This window comes from Crocodylus siamensis, chromosome 1 (assembly GCF_052110815.1).
Source record: "Crocodylus siamensis isolate JL-2025a chromosome 1, ASM5211081v1, whole genome shotgun sequence".
NCBI lineage: Eukaryota > Metazoa > Chordata > Crocodylia > Crocodylidae > Crocodylus > Crocodylus siamensis.
In genome coordinates, this window is record NC_143395.1 from 153,893,646 (window position 1) to 153,909,674 (window position 16,029).

The following is a 16,029-nucleotide window of genomic DNA, read 5'->3' on the forward strand; positions in this document are numbered from 1 at the left end:
TATGATGAACTTTGAATATGTCACTTTCTTATCACACCAGAGTGCTGTGAAGATAAATTCACTAACCTTTATTAGGTTCTCAGGCACATCAGTGATAGAGGCTGAATAAATACCTAGATAGGCAGCAGGAGATATTGATGAATAGGAAGCCTTTCCCAGAAGCTACAATTCACATAAAACAGTCTGAGTGGATTTTGTAGGAAGCAGACACACCTCCCCAAGAGCAGGTTAAATAATTTTCTGCTCATGTCAATAATTCACAGCTGGTGGTTGGCCTCTGGTTTGAAAATGAAATTCTAGCATCAAAGAACACTGATTAGCTTCTGCAATTGAGGTCCTGACCTGAGCTACCCCTCCCTAAAACAGCATTCAGCTGCATTGTTTGAAATAGTCTGGCTGGATAGCTAGGGTAAGCACGAATCATGTACATCCTAGATGGATGCCTCTCTAACATAGGACTAATTACCTCCAAAGACCCCAAACCTAAATAGAACAGTTCAGTGAGGTGCACCCAATCGCCTCAGTATGAAATACATGAATGAACATGGGCTGAAGGATATCCCACCTTCATTCTAGGGTTGAAAACATTTCCAATTTTCTTTTTTTCCACATAACCCTGCCCTGTCTTTCACCCTCTCTTATGTCCACATCAAAATGTTGGAAATATTATCCAGCTTTTGTGAAACATGAAGCCAAGCGGAAAATAAAAGGTAAAAAACAAAAAGAGCCTGAACAGGTTCGTCACCAGCACCCTCTGGTATTGCCCAGAGCAGCTTTCTCCCTCACCTGCATCCTATGCCTAATGTCTACTTAGAAGTCATTTTCCCTGAGAGTTGCCCAACTTATTAGAGGAAGAATCAGGACTCAGAATCATTGAATGCCTATAACATACACCATGAGGAAGTGCAGAGGAAGAAGGAGCAGTAGCCACAGATAGTTAATATCACCCCACACTCTGCAGTACCACGTGGCTGAAAAATCACTGTTGCCCAGCAGACACAGCAAGAGTGGCACTTTGATCTCCAGCCTAGGACTATGGTGCTTGATAAAAGCATATGGAAGGTAGTTAGAATTTCTCCTCTGAGCAATGTTTTGACTTCATTTCCTTCATCTATGGCTGCTTCTCTTATTTAACTTTAATCGGTTAAAAGTAAAGATTTCCTGGGCTATGACTTGTATTTATTTAGGGATTCAATTGCATCAATATTGTTATTAATGCTTTTCCCAGAGAAATGACTGTTGGGTGGGAGTGGGGAGGGGGAAGGAATCATTTCTTTGTTTGGTCAGAGCAATCTTATTAAAAACATTCCCAGCTGACCTAAATGTGTGACTTTTATAGAGATTAAAGTGATAGTTAGATCCTGAGCAAGAAAGATGGCACAACTGCTATGGAAGCTGTCCAAAGGCTGCATGTGCTCAAGGTCTCTCTCAGGGCTCAGGGCAGCAATGATACTTCACAATGTGTTCCAAGCAGACAGATTACATATGTAAAGAGATAGGGGCACAGACAAAAGACCAGTTCACAAATGCATAACTCTGGTACTATTAATTTGAGACTGGAATGGCTGGTATGAGCAACTGGGGTTATCATGGGCAAGGTCCCAACTACACTATCCCAAATCATGCATGTTACATCCATTGGCTTTTTGCCTCAGCTCTAATGTGTTGCCTTTATGCACCATCTTTGCTTTTCTAATGCATGGTCAGTAGTGACAGAGGGTATGCAGCAAAGGGTAGCATACACAATGGGCTTAGAGACCCTCATTCATTCCATCCCCTGTCATCACCTCTGCTAGGTCAATTCCACCTATTTCAGTTCTGTTTCATCCATCTCAGCACCTTCTGCCTTGTGATCCTCTGTGCCTGGGACTCCTTGCCTGATCTGCTGAGTTTCCACTTGTAGCATGATAAAGCCTCAGGGTGGCTAGCTCCCAGGATCATCACTCCTCAGGGATAGCCCCTACCACCATGGCTTCTGGCCTTTTGGCTTCCTGCCCAGCTCCCAAGCCTAGACAGCAAGCTTGTTTTGCTAAGGCATCTGCTTAAAGTAATAGGAGCCTCTGGCACCAGTTATACCACCCTCTTCTCAAAACATGTCTTCCATTCTAAGCCTTTCAGCAAAGGCATGCTGTCCCCCCAGTGCCTATCCAGAATTGCTGCTCACTACAGTAATTCCAAAATTTAAGCACCCCATGTACTATGAGCTTTCATTTGCTTGCCTGTTAGTTATTTTAATCCAAAAGGCCTATAGAGGTAGAATGGTGTCTCTTCCTTGCTCGGTACTGATGCTCAACAAGAAATAATCACAAAATCGTAGACAAATAGGGCAGCTCAGGACCTCAGGAGGTCTAGTTCAACCCCCTCAAGAAGAAATCACCCTTCTCTGGAACATGCACAACAATGAAGCTGGAATATATGCACACCAGTGGGGAGAATGGTTGGTGCCTCATGCTCATCTTTCTTGCACTGTCTTGGAAGCATAACCCCCTATTTTATGCCCTATTTTATGCCCCTGTGTCCCATGAAGTTGTTTCTTTCCCAACCTTCACTATTTGTTCCTACCTGAATGGGGCTAGTAGCAGCCTGTGGGCTGGCAGGACCATCTGTTGTGTAGTCAGTAAATTATGCTTGGTTTAACCTGCCTCCATTTTGAAGTGTAAAACTACCTCTGATGGTGTCTCAATGATCTTACATGTGTAGAAATGACCTGAAACTACACACAAAGGCTAAGGTCAGGAAGTTCTTGGTATCTTGCTCCTTGTATCTTGGTAGCTCTTTCATAATGTATCTCTGTTGATCAGAGACCTGAGGAAGAATGTCTTGCATTCAAAAGATTGTCTAATTTTATTAGAAATCACTCCTATATAAACCATCCTATACAAATATTTGTCATACCTGTTCTTAAAACTACACTGTCGCATGACCACCAAGTCCATTGCCCCAAAATACAAAGAACACCCCGTGGGTGTTCAAAACAGAAAGAACACCCCAGGCGGGGGGTCGGACTTGAAGATCTACAAGGTCCCATCCGACCCTACTTCTATGATTCTATGAACACCGTAATCTGCCACAGGTGAAGCAAGGGGACAGGGGCACTGTCTGTGTCTTCCTACTGAAAGGACAGGAAGTGGTTGTTAAAATACACCTGAAAGCACCAAGGAACTGTAATCAATAACAGTAATTAATGGGTCCTACACCACCTACTTGGAAATGTTTTATTACATGTTCTTTCTGGTTAGCAAAGACCAGAAATACTTGACCCCTGAGCATTTTTCCCCTGCTGTACTTTGTATTATTAGTATTCAATCTACGTCCAACCCAGGCTCGAGCTAAAGAATGTGTCATTGCTAATATATAACCATGGGGCATGGAGCTGCGTGTGAGAACAGCACACACAACTGGCATGAGAACAGGAGGCAAGGATGTAACAAGACCTCGTTGCCTGTGGTGCTCCTGTTGAACATTGTTTAATGTACTTTTCTTGGGACTCTCTCTGGAGACCGTGCAGAAAGAGAAGCTAGTGTACAATGTAGCTGCCCGCCTATTGCAACACAGAGCACGTAACATCAGTGCTAAGGAATCTGCATCAGCAGGGTTTGAATTATGGAGGAGCTTGGGGGAGCAGAGAGACCCCCCCCCCCACATAAGAAATGAGAGCCCCCCTGTAAGATTTGAAAATCATAACCTGGGGAGGTCTCCGATTTTATTAGGGTATCATGATGAGCAGTCCAATTTTTTTGCAGACCCCCCCAAGAGTCAAAGTGTAATTTGAACCCTGCGTATCAGTAGCCTCTTAGGTCCCAGATTTTAATTTTAACCTATAAAGACCTAAGTGGCTTCAGATCTGAGTAGGAAAGAGACTGTCTCTTTCTCACCATATCATACTACACAGCTTCATTTGGAGGGTCAAGCTCCCTCCCAATTTAAATTGTAAAGGGTTGGCTAAAGGGCATCAGAACTTGCTTCCCCGTCAACCCTCCAAGGCTTGGCTTTGCTAAAATCCCAGTTATTCTGCAAAATCCGCCTTTTCCCCCAGGCATTTGGGCTGGGATGGGTTATGGAGTTTTGGGCATGGGCAGCAGATAATTTACAAGATTATTACAGGGGTGGAAGAATTTACTAGAGGGACTCACCTAACTACCATGATTCTATCATGGTATGTTAGATGTGTAACCATTTGGAAAGGAGGAGGCTCCTCAACAGACAGAAGATCTCAGTCATTCCCTGCATTTGTACTTTATTGCTTAACTAGCACATGGCATCAATGTGCATGGAATATGCACAACAGTGGGGAGAATGGTTGATGCCTCATGCTCATCCTTCTTGCACTGTCTTGAAGCATAACCCCCTATTTTATGCCCTATTTTATGCCCCTGTGTCCCATGCAGTTGTTTCTTTCCCAGCCTTCACTATTTGTTCCTACCTGAATGGGGCTAGTAGCAGCCTGTGGGTTGGCAGGGCCATCTGTTGTGTAGTCAGTAAATTATGCTTGGTTTAACCTGCCTCCATTTTGAAGTGTAGAACTACCTCTGACGGTGTCTTAATGATCTTACATGTGTAGAAATGACCTGAAACTACACACAAAGGCTAAGGTCAGGAAGTTCTTGGTATCTTGCCCCTTGTATCTTGGTAGCTCTTTCATAATGTATCTCTGTTGATCAGAGGCCTGAGGAAGAATGTCTTGCATTCAAAAGATTGTCTAATTTTATCACAACTACATGGTTCATCCAGTAAAATATATCACCCTAAGAAATCCTTGCCTCTTGCATAGTTTCTGGACAATCACGCTACAACATCACTACTCTTATGCTACCATAATGTATCTAGGACATTATGTCAGGACACACTGGGTAGCAATGAATAAAGATCTGTTTCTCAACACAGTAAGTATTCAGCATGAGAAACCTCACGATCGAGAATTTGGTTATCTCATGAGAATCACCAAGAAAATAGAAATGCATTTTGTTGGATCAAAATGTACTGAAATGGGACAGAAAAAGGACATTTTTTTAAATTTTAGTCATAGATAAGATTTTTTTTTCTTATTAAGGTGGGAAAGTGCCTAGGGACTATCCATTTAGGTATTTAAGCCATGATTGGTACCTGAGTACCTAGGTGTCTCCTATTTGTTACAGCAATATTTATTTTTGTCTGGCTACATCCATAGTGGAATGCAAAGGAATAGCACTGGAGATGAGACAAACATCTGTGCCACAGGCAACAAAAACAAGAATGGTGCGTAATGTATGAGCTTAGTGCAAGTGAGCCTGACTCATACTAATAGTTAGCCCCAGCAATAAAGCAGCCTATACTATCTCCCCAGTGATTGTATAGCCTATTACTGCTTCACAGCATTTGGATTTATACTGTAGCTTGAGCAGTGGCAAGCCATGCTTTGTAATGCTAGGTTTAAACCTTTTGGATAACTGTGGAAGGTTTAAACCTTTTGGATAACCTTTGGATGTCTGTGTATGCAACCCTACTTCATTACCACTGCACCAGGTGACAAAGTACACCCTGCAACAAGCAGTGAAACCAATGTGGAAGGATGGTGTTGTGGGTGAGATATTGAACTGGGATTCAGGAGGTCTGATGTCATCTCTTGGCTCTTCCAAAGACTTGTTTGGTAAGCAGGTTGCGCCTATTCTGTGCTCTAGTTCCTCTTCTGTAATGGAAGGATATTATGATAGCTCCCCTCATTGTTGGGGTATGGTGAGGATAAATTCTTTAATGTTTGTGAGACTCATTTGAAGTCGTGAAAGGGGCCATGCAAGTACCTACTTCACAGATAGCAGCATGGCATCTTGGCCAAACTCAACGCAATGTGCAGTGACACTATATGCCACCAGATTACATCATGTGATATGAATGGGTGTTTGCTCTCAGAGAGGGAAAATAGCAAAAGCATGTGTAATTGTCTGCCTTTCTTGCCAACATATTTTCTTTATGTAAAGAGCAGCTCTGGCGGCCTTAAGAGGCTGAGAGATGCACTTGCTTCTGCAGAATGGAGAACCTATCAGGTGAATATGCCAGCGTGCTCCGCTGGGTAAATTTGTGCATGCACTTCAAGTTACAATAGGTAGCCCTGCTATCCGATAAAAGAGCCCTGCTGGAGTCTGGCACCAGGACAGAGGGAATCAAAGGGCATGCCATGAATTTCAGTAACGCTGATAGGAAAGAAGCCAGATAGCATCTATGGTCCCAGAGAAAGGAAACTGAGAGCAGAAAACATAAACTGTCGTACAGGGTTGGCAAGTAGAAGATTAGGAACAGATTCAGAGATGACAAGAAGAGGGTGCACTAGCTAGCAATCGCTGTTTGTGCATTTGTACTTTCCCTGCTTTCTCTGTGTGGGGCTTGAAAGCAGGGGTATTTATGACCATTACAATCACCATTCAAACAAACAGTGCGTGCACATTTGAAATAACTCTGCTAGATAGTTGTTACATGCCACTCCAGAGGCAACTGCATTTCACTGATCAGACAGCTGATTCATTTATGTATATTTATAGATTATGAAAGGATCTAAGAATATAAAGTAAGGTAATGTAACGAGCAGACCACCATTTATCAGGCCAACTCATGTTCACTAATTGAATACTTGTATTTCCCCCGTTAGTCCATCTGTATCCACCAGTTGGCTCGTCTGATACTTGGAGATTATAAGCTGTTTGGAGCAAGGACTGTCTCTATTGTTTGGACAACAGCTGGCACAACAGGGTCCTATATCATGCCTGGACTCATAGGTTCTACAGTAATACAGGTAATAAACAGTATAATAATAACAGAATAGAACAGAAAATAGAAGGAGAAAAGTCCTAGTACATTCCCCATCTAAATGATACAAGAGTGGCCACTTACAATACAAAATTCAGAATTTTGTTTTGCCTATTTCTACCACTTCTCTCCAGAGATTTTGTTTCTACCACTTACCTCCAAGATCTCACCCTCACAATGGTTTCCCCTGCTTAGTCTTCAAACTGTGATTTCTTTTACTTTCCTCCTGTTTATTGCTGTTATCCTCCCTGTCCGAACCTTCCTAATCATTGTGGCTTTGCTCTGTATAGAGTGAATTTCACACTATGGAAGCGCTGATTGATTGCCATAAAGCATGAAAAAAGGCACAGCACAAGCAAGCACAATGCCGGCTTCTGGCCCACATTGCCATTAGTGTGTATCATTTTCTGAGTAAGGTCACCTACAAGAGTGCTAATTAGTGCTATTTGTGATAGTAGATTTTGTGAAGAGGGGAAAGATCCTCATTAGGAACTGGACTAAGACAATCCAATCAGTCACTATTCATTGGCCATTGAACAGTAATGAATTCTGATCACTACAGTCTTGTTCTAAAGCCTCGTCAAGTCAATGGAAAAAGTGGTATTTATTTCAATAGGGTTTGAATTGCAGCTTTAGCAGCAAAGACATGGCCCCAGGATAAGGCCAGCCAGCCTCAGCACAGCAGGCTCAAGAGGCTCTGTCTCTAGCAGGACTTGTGCAAAAAGTGCCTCTTGAGTACAGTACCTTGCCCCTTCCTTGAACTAAGATGTGGGGAACAATGGGCCTCCCGAGGCACAGAAGGCACAGGCATGGGGGGGGCTGGAAGCCAAGGTAGCATCCAGGATGCTCAGGTGCCACAATCCAGAGTGATATCTGAGGCAGACCAAATTATTGGAGGCTGGAGGCTGGCTGCTGCCCAGTGGCTAGAGTACTGGCCGATGAAGCCCTGAATTCAAGACTAGCTTCTGTGCTTGTGGTGCCTTTCCTCCTGGTTTGCTGCCTTTTCTTTCTTCTTGCCCTCTTGGAATTAAAAATAGGAGGCATCATCTCCAGCCTGAAGGCCTTCAGACCTTCCCAACTTAGATACCTGCCTGTCTGTCAAGGTGAAGACCTAAGTTCAAACTTTTCCTCTCCCACCCCCCATGCCATGGAGGCCACTACTCCATTCCTGGCCAGCCATTGGGCTGGATGAGAAATAGAGTCCCTTCTCCCCCATAACCATGCAAGCATACCTAAGACCAGTTTTCTAGGCCACCCAATTATAGGCACCCATCTAGGGTGGAAAGTGGCAGGAATTGGCTTCTTTTCTTAACTACCATTAGGCTGCCACCACTAAGGGCCTAGTTCAAACAGCGAGGTTCTAGCCTGGTGGCCATTCCTCCCACTGTCATCTGCAGAGGAGAGATTTAGCACCTAGGCCATTCACCCCCACTTGCAAGCAAGCATACCAGGCCTACTTCTGGCTAAGGCATGCATTTTGAGTCCTCTCTTTCCAGCGGCTCCCACCCGCAGTGTTGGGAAGCACAGAAAGCACCAGGAGGAGGCCACCCTGGTCCCAATACAGCAGGCTTGAAAGGCCGTCACTATAACAGTAGAAGAACTTGAGGCTGAAGCTTCAGAGTTGTAACAGACCTTCCACTATGTAATTAGAGGAAGGTCTGATTAGAATCTGCCAGGGGTTCTATCCCATTGTGCACTGATTTAAATCAAAGAGATGTAAACTGCCAATTTAAATCAGCAAACCGGAAACCCTGATTTAAATAATCAATCTTTATCTTTTCTGCATATCTGTTTGTATTTATTTTCCTAAAGAAATATTGATTCTTGCTGTTGCTAACCATTAAAACATGGTTGATTTTCAGCTAAAATTAGCCCTTACACTAAATTTGGTTCTTTTGTTAATCAGGGGGATGAACTGTAGCTATTTATTTAAGTCACTGTATAAATGAGCATATATTATTTCAATCTTAAAGTTTATCTTTGTAAATGTCATGATGAATGAGGCATGATTTGTTTAAATCATTCTTTATTTTATTCCGATTTTTTGTTATGCCGTACATGGATGGAAAGTCAACTACCATGGTATTTTAAAATTTATTTTGTTAAACCTTAAATGTGTGGGATATATAAGAAAAATTAATTAAAACAATTGTTTTAACTTAAATGTACTTATCTAGCATAGGAAGTTTTATCTGTTGATCCTGGATAAAATGGATTGTTTCTGATCACCATGTCCTTCAAATTTTAGAACTGTAGCTCTCATCCACTCATACTTCATTATTATTCATATATTAGAATACGGAAATACCTTATTGTTTGCATACAACATGCCCCAGAATACAATACACACCTTGTCATTGAAAGGGACAATGATTATGTAATAATTAACTGAGTAGCAGGGAGCCAAATCTGCTCATTCTTCTGGTCCTTGTGGATCACTTGCAGACGTACGTCACTTGTGCCCAACAAAAGTTTACACAGTAGAAACTGCTGTTACTTTATTTCCTGGCTTATACTGCACACCCCAATTTCTAGCAGCTGTTTTCTGGGGAAAGGTTTGAATTATGTACAAGAATATATGGTAAGTTCCCCTACCTTTTCAACACTAGTTCAATTTATCAGATCTGAATGAAATATATAGAGAACTGAATAAACTGAAAGAAAGAATGTTTTCTCTGCATCTGTAGAAACAGCAGTTTAATTCAATGGTTTTATTTTTCTTTAGAGCCTGGCAGCAAATATATACTGCTTGGATATTTATTTAATTTAAATGACATTTAGAGATTATAGTAAATTTAGGCACTGATATCTGTTGTCATAATATAAAATTTAATAGTTTAATTATTAAAGAGAAAAATGAACACTAGCAAAGAACAAGTGAATCCAGGAGTCTGACTGTCTTCAGGAAATTATGCTAATCCTTCTTCCTCAAAAAGGCTTCACCACCATCAGAATGCTTTTCACAATACTGATATACCCTCCTAACTATTGTTCTCCTACCAATAAAACATCCTGAAGAGAAAAAACCCTGAAAATCTAAATAAATACTGTCTAAAGAAAAAATAAAAAACAAAAATCCAAACAGATTAACGTTTTAACTCCAAAGGAGAGAAGGGCCAGAAACTTCGTGAAACTATCAGGGAATTTGCTGTTCCTACTACATTGTATACTAGGCGGGGGAAAACGTCCTAGGGTTGCCGTGCTCTCCCCTAGTGCCCCCTACTGTGCCAAGTTTCCGTTAACGCACCCTTGTTCTCACCCACATCTTGATCTTAAAAAAGTTACAGGGAGGTTGCCTCTCGTTCTCCTGGTCATGGTTCCTGCTACCCCAATCCTTGTTTATACAATGGGGTTCTGAACACCCCAGCCTTATGGGCTACATGTGGCTCCAACCACCCCTGTACCACACCCCGAGCCTCGCAGATCTACCAGATGTTGTTCGGTCTTAGCCGCAGCCCTTGTTACTCTCCGTGTCCTCTGGCGCTCGGGCTCTCTGCAGCCCTTGTCCCGCAATCGCGCCCCACAGGCGCTCTGGCTTTCCACAGCCTTGTCTCGCAATCATGCCCCACAGGCGCTCTGGCTTTCTGCAGCCCCCTTTCTGGGACTTCTCGCGGCCCCCTCTCCGGGGCTTCTCTGGGGTCTCCACACAGCTGTGGCTCCCCTATGAGGCCTCCTCCATCCCCTTATAGCCTCACCTGGTCCTCTGGTCGTAGACCGTCAACGCAAATTCAAGCCATTTGCCTATAACATAAACCTAAGCCATCTGGCCATAATCACCTTCAAGCCTGTCACCGGGTTTCTCCATCTCTCACCCGAACAACTGCCTGTGCATTCTAGCCTCTTCCTTTTTCTCCCTCCAGCAAAGCTCCTACCCCTATGGCTGCTGGCAGGCAACTGCCTGCCTGGCTTCAGCCTGGGAGTTATATGGGAGCCAGGCCCTGCCCCTTCCCCTCAGCTGACTCCCACCGGTTACCCTGGCAACCCGCAGCTGGGCTCCTCACTTACTGCTCCACAAGCAGCAGGCACCTCAGTGCCCTGCTACACATTGAAAATGCTGGATGCTACAATGATGGGTAGCAGTATGAAATCCTAGGATAGATGAATTCATTCCTTTATAGGCAGAGAAAAAACTTGAGCTTCCAGATTTTCAAACCTCCCTGAGGAATAGGCTGACTTCCCTCATTACTCCAACTTCTGGTGCACAGAAATGGTCTTCCACCCTTCATCCCTCTCTTTCTATCCCCAGCAATTGTTCAGTACCCCAGCTTTTGCTACAACAAAATCCCCGTTCTTTTAACTAGTCAGTCACTAGTTCTTGCTGGAGCCCCTGTACATAATCTCTACTTAATAGGAAAGTAAAATTAGCTCAGTGTAAGAACTCAATCATCATCTTTATGGTACTGGAAAGGTTCAGAGATCTAATTGAACTGTCCAAAGAAAGAAAGTTGCTATTGATTTGAGTTCCCATTATTCTGACTTAAGGATCATAGAATCATAGAAATTAAGGCTGGAGGGGACTTCAGAAGATCAAGTCCAACCCCCCTGCTCTAGGCAGGAATACTGCTGAAATCAAATGATCCCAGCAAGGTTTCTGTTCAGTCTCCTCTTGAAGACTTCCAAGGTTGGGGACTACACCACCTCCTTGGGACATCTGTTCCAGATTCTGGGAATAGAGTTCTACCATAAAGAAGTTCTTCCTTAGAGCCAACCTGAAACCATCCTCTAAATGTTTATGATCATTGCTCTTTGTCCTCTCCTGGGGTACCCTAGTGAGCAGTTTTTCTCCCAGCTCCCAATATTCACCCCTTGCATACTTATAGATGGCCAGCAAGTCCCCCCTCAGTCTTCTCTTCCCCAGGCTGAACAGTCCCAGATCCCTTAGTTATTCCTCATAAGGTTTGTCCTTTGGGTCCTTAATCATTCTTATGGCCCTTCTCTGGACTGTTTCAGGATTCTCCACATCTTTTTTAAGTGCGGCACCCAGAACTGGACACAGTACTCCAGTTGGTATCTCATCAGTGTTGAGTAGTACGGAAGTATCACCTCCTTAGCCCTGCTTGCAATACCTTGGCTAATGCATCCCAGTATGCTGTTCACTCTGTTGACTGCAGTGATGCACTGGTGGCTCATGTTCATCCTGTGATCAACCATAACCTCAAGGTCCCTTTCAGCCATTGTGCTGGCCAGGACATCTCCTCCTAACCTATATTCATGTCACTAGTTACTTCTCCCCAGATGAAGCACTCTGCATTTATCCTTATTGAACTACATCCAGTTCCACTCTGCCCACCTTTCCAGCTTGTCCAGGTCTGCTTGGATCCACATCCTATCCCCTAGCTTGACCGCTTTTCCACATAACTTAGTATTGTCCTCAAACTGGACCAGCATGCTTTCCACATCCTCATCTAAACTGTTAATAAAGATGTTGAAAAGCAAGGGACCAAGAAACAAACCTTGCAGGACACCACTGGCCACCTCCCGACAAGACAATATAGACCTGTCCACTAACAGTCTCTAGGTTTAACCCCTCAGCCAGTTCCCAACCCACCTGACCATGGACCTGCCAGCCCACAATCCCCCAGTTTTTTTTATAAGAGCATTATGGCAGACCCAGTCATGCATGGCATCCCACCAGGTCTCTGTTATCCTGACACAATCATATTCCCTATTTGCTAGCAGGAATGCCAGTTCCACCTGCTTATTCCCCATACTCCTACCATTTGTGTATAGTCACTTATGTCCCTCACTGGTAACACCCAGTTCCTCGCTGTTCCAACATTATTCCAGCCTCTCAGCACCTCCCTGACTGCCTTCTCTATGTCCTTCCTGCTTGGCTCTCCCCCAACTTGCATTCCCGTCTGCACACCCATCCCCTGACACACAGCCCTCTCCAGCAAGTCAGCCGTCCTGGAAGACCAGTGCTTCATCTGACCTTCATGCCCGATTTGCTCACACATGAAAGTCCAGCTTTCTAAGCAAAGAAGTTGAAGGTTACTAAGGTTAAAATCCAGGCACTCATCTGTTCTCATTTTCTTATTACAGCATCTGGAGACTACTCAACCCTCACAGTCTACACCGCAGAGGTGAGACTGCAGCATGTAAACACATACTAGGGCTAGCTTTAATCCAGAGAATTTAAGTACCAGTAAAAATGAAGTCACAGCAGCATGGGTTTCAGCTACTGAGTACATATCCAAGACCCCAAATGGGTGAGTGCAGTACAGTCTACACTGAAGCCCCTGTTGTGGTATTTTTTTGCTGTCAGTTTACTGTACAGGCAACAACTTTGTGTCAGAAGGTGGCCTTCAGATCTGCCCCACATCCTTTCCTTAAGGTTCCAGGTGAATCCAGGGGGGCAACCATCTTTAGGAAATGATACCAAGATGTAAATCAAGGTTTTACCTTCAGTGTCAGGCTTTTTGACAGTAACTAGGATACTACCCAAGGATACACTACTGGATAATGCCCTCTGTTCAAGGTCTCCTCTTATAGCCTTGCCTCTCCTCTTTAGTAGAAAGTCCAACTTAAGAATGGAGTCTCCTTTACAGGTCTTAGTAGTTTTCCCTTTGAGTTTTTGAAAGTCTTCAGATTTGTAACAATTAAGGCTGTTCTGAATAGTTATTGGCTTTGCTGTCTAGTGTACTGAATGTGTCAAACATGAAGCATGGCCCTCATTTAAGTTCCTTGCTAAATTGGGACCTAGTCTCCTGAGAGGTAACTTTTAGCCTACAGCCCATTTTTCTATCCAGTCTTTCATTTTCCATAAAGACAAAGTGCCATGCTTATTAAAATATCTTTCATGCACAAGCAACACAATGATTTTCACCAGGGATAGAGAACATTTACATTTTTGCCCTGTTCTTTCCAATGATACTGAGAGGTCTCTGCACCTTGCTGCAGAAGTCATTCAGTTCCATTGCAATAGAACATAAAAGCCACATCCCATGAGCACACATGTGTGGTTTGTGGCACCTCAAAGCTATTCGAGGCTGTGTAAACCACACATGGCATATGTGCAGCCATGCACCACGCTGCTAATTTTTAGCATGGTGGGTTTCTTTACACAGAGGAGATCCCGGTGTCAAAAAGGGCCATTAAAAAAAGGGGCGTGCTGCACATGACATCTGTGTGTACCTCCAGAAACTGGACCCTGGCCAGCCAGAGCCTTGCTCTGGCTGCCAGTCAGGCTCTGAGCAGCCATGTCGGTGACACTGCTGCCCTTGGAGGCCCCCAGGATGCCAGGTAAGGCTGTTGGAGCCAGCACAGGTGCTGGCCCCAGCCTTCCCCACCCCATTCGTGTCCCTTTGCTGCACACTAGAGCACACATGTAGGGGCATGCCTGGGGACAAACAGCAGTGGCACAAATATGTGTCGCTGTTTTTTGTCCTGTAGGAAATGTGCACCCCTGCATGTGTGCACTCATGGGGACACACCCAAAATGTTTAAGTTTGTGAGAGTATGTTCATTGACTTTGAGGAACCAAAGGAAAAGCAAGAAATCCACAGAAATACTACCCATTTAGACTAAAATGTATATCACTGGAACCTGTTCCTTCCAAGGAGACTTGTGCCCCAAAGCAATTTCTGCTTATTCCACAAGGAACATCTCCACCAATTGGATTTCAGACAGGTAACCCATTCCAAGGGTAGATTTGAAAAAACTTCTGTGTGGTCCTCCACATTCATCCTCTCTTGACACTACAGCCGGAGATATCCCTGTTTCTATGGATGTCTTGTTTAGTTATAGTTTCATAGTAGCTAGAGTCGGAAGGGACCTAGGAAGGTCATCTAGTCCAACCCCCTGCCTTGGCAGGAAAGAGCACCAGGGTCAGATGACCCCGGCAAGGTGCTCATCTAACTTCCTTTTAAAAATCCCCAGGCTAGGAGCCTGCACCACTTCCCCTGGAAGCTGGTTCCAGGCCCTAGCCACCCTGACTGTGAAGTAGCGCCTCCTAATATCTAATCTAAACCTACCCTCCGCCAGCTTGTGACCGTTATTCCTGGTCACTCCTGGCAGCGCACGGGGGAACAGGGACTCCCCCAATACCTGCTGATCCCAGTAAAGTGGTCTTTCTTCTGTTTTAGAAGAAATGCTGCCAGATCCCACTTCCTTAGAAACTGACTTTGTCCACAGAGTCCACGCCATTTCTATTAGCTATATAAAGTGTCTCTCTGTTGAACAAACTTTAGTGCTGTTTACAATAGAAAAACAGCCTGTAGTCCTTGTGACTCATGTCCACTGTGATTAATAACAATATGAATGCTAGCATAGACAGAATTAAGCCAGTTTGCAGATAATGTGCTGGACTTCTCTTGTAGGATGCCTCCTAATACAGGAGCTGTAAATAGTCTGTGTCCTACATATACTACAGTCATATACTACTATTGGCAAGCTATTTTCAACCATCCCTGAAGAAGAGAAACCAGAGGAGTCATGGTTGGCATCCAGACCCCAAGTTATTTTTCTCATGTACAAGTTCTCATCCTAGGGTTCATGAACCCCATTGGACCAAGAAAAGGCTCCAGGAGTGCCTTAACAATTCCTTTTGACCTCTCTGTTTCTCAACCCTCATTAAAAAATGTTCATGATTTCAGAGAGGATCTGCAAAATGTGTACATACTATAAATCAATAAAGTAATGCCTGCCCAAATTGACAAGCAATGGGAAACAATAGCTCAGAGATATTCCTCACCTGCATATCCCAGCCACCTACCCATCTCCGGATGCTAAATAAGAGGGGAGGTCTCAGCTACAGCCTGGCAAGATGTGATGAGGGGCCCTCCTGAGGTCACAGTATGGACAAAACTGAGAAGTGCTGTTCTAGTGTGAGCAGTGTCTTAGTTATTGTTCTGTTTCTTTTTCAGCTGGTATGAATATGCCTTCCACTGTCCTTTTTTTCTGCGGCATCTTTAATAAGGACAGTCTGCTAGTGATTCATACTTGGCACTTATTAGAGAAAAAGTTTTTCCATGTTAACTAAGCTAGAATAAAATTCCTCTGGTCTGCTGGCCAATTTTATTCCAGTTGAGTGTTTCTCACCTTCTTGCTTCTGCTCCTCTTTATAGTAAGTGCCTGGTGGCAAGCTAACAGAGACTTGTGCCAACCTGGGCCAATGCTCAAAATTCTCCTGCTCCTTTGGCCATTTGTACCTTTTCCTGTATATACCCATCTATCTTGTCTGCAAGAGAAATACAATTAAGAGGATGAAAAACTGAGTAAAGGCCACACTCTCAGCTGGTGTCAATCCTAATA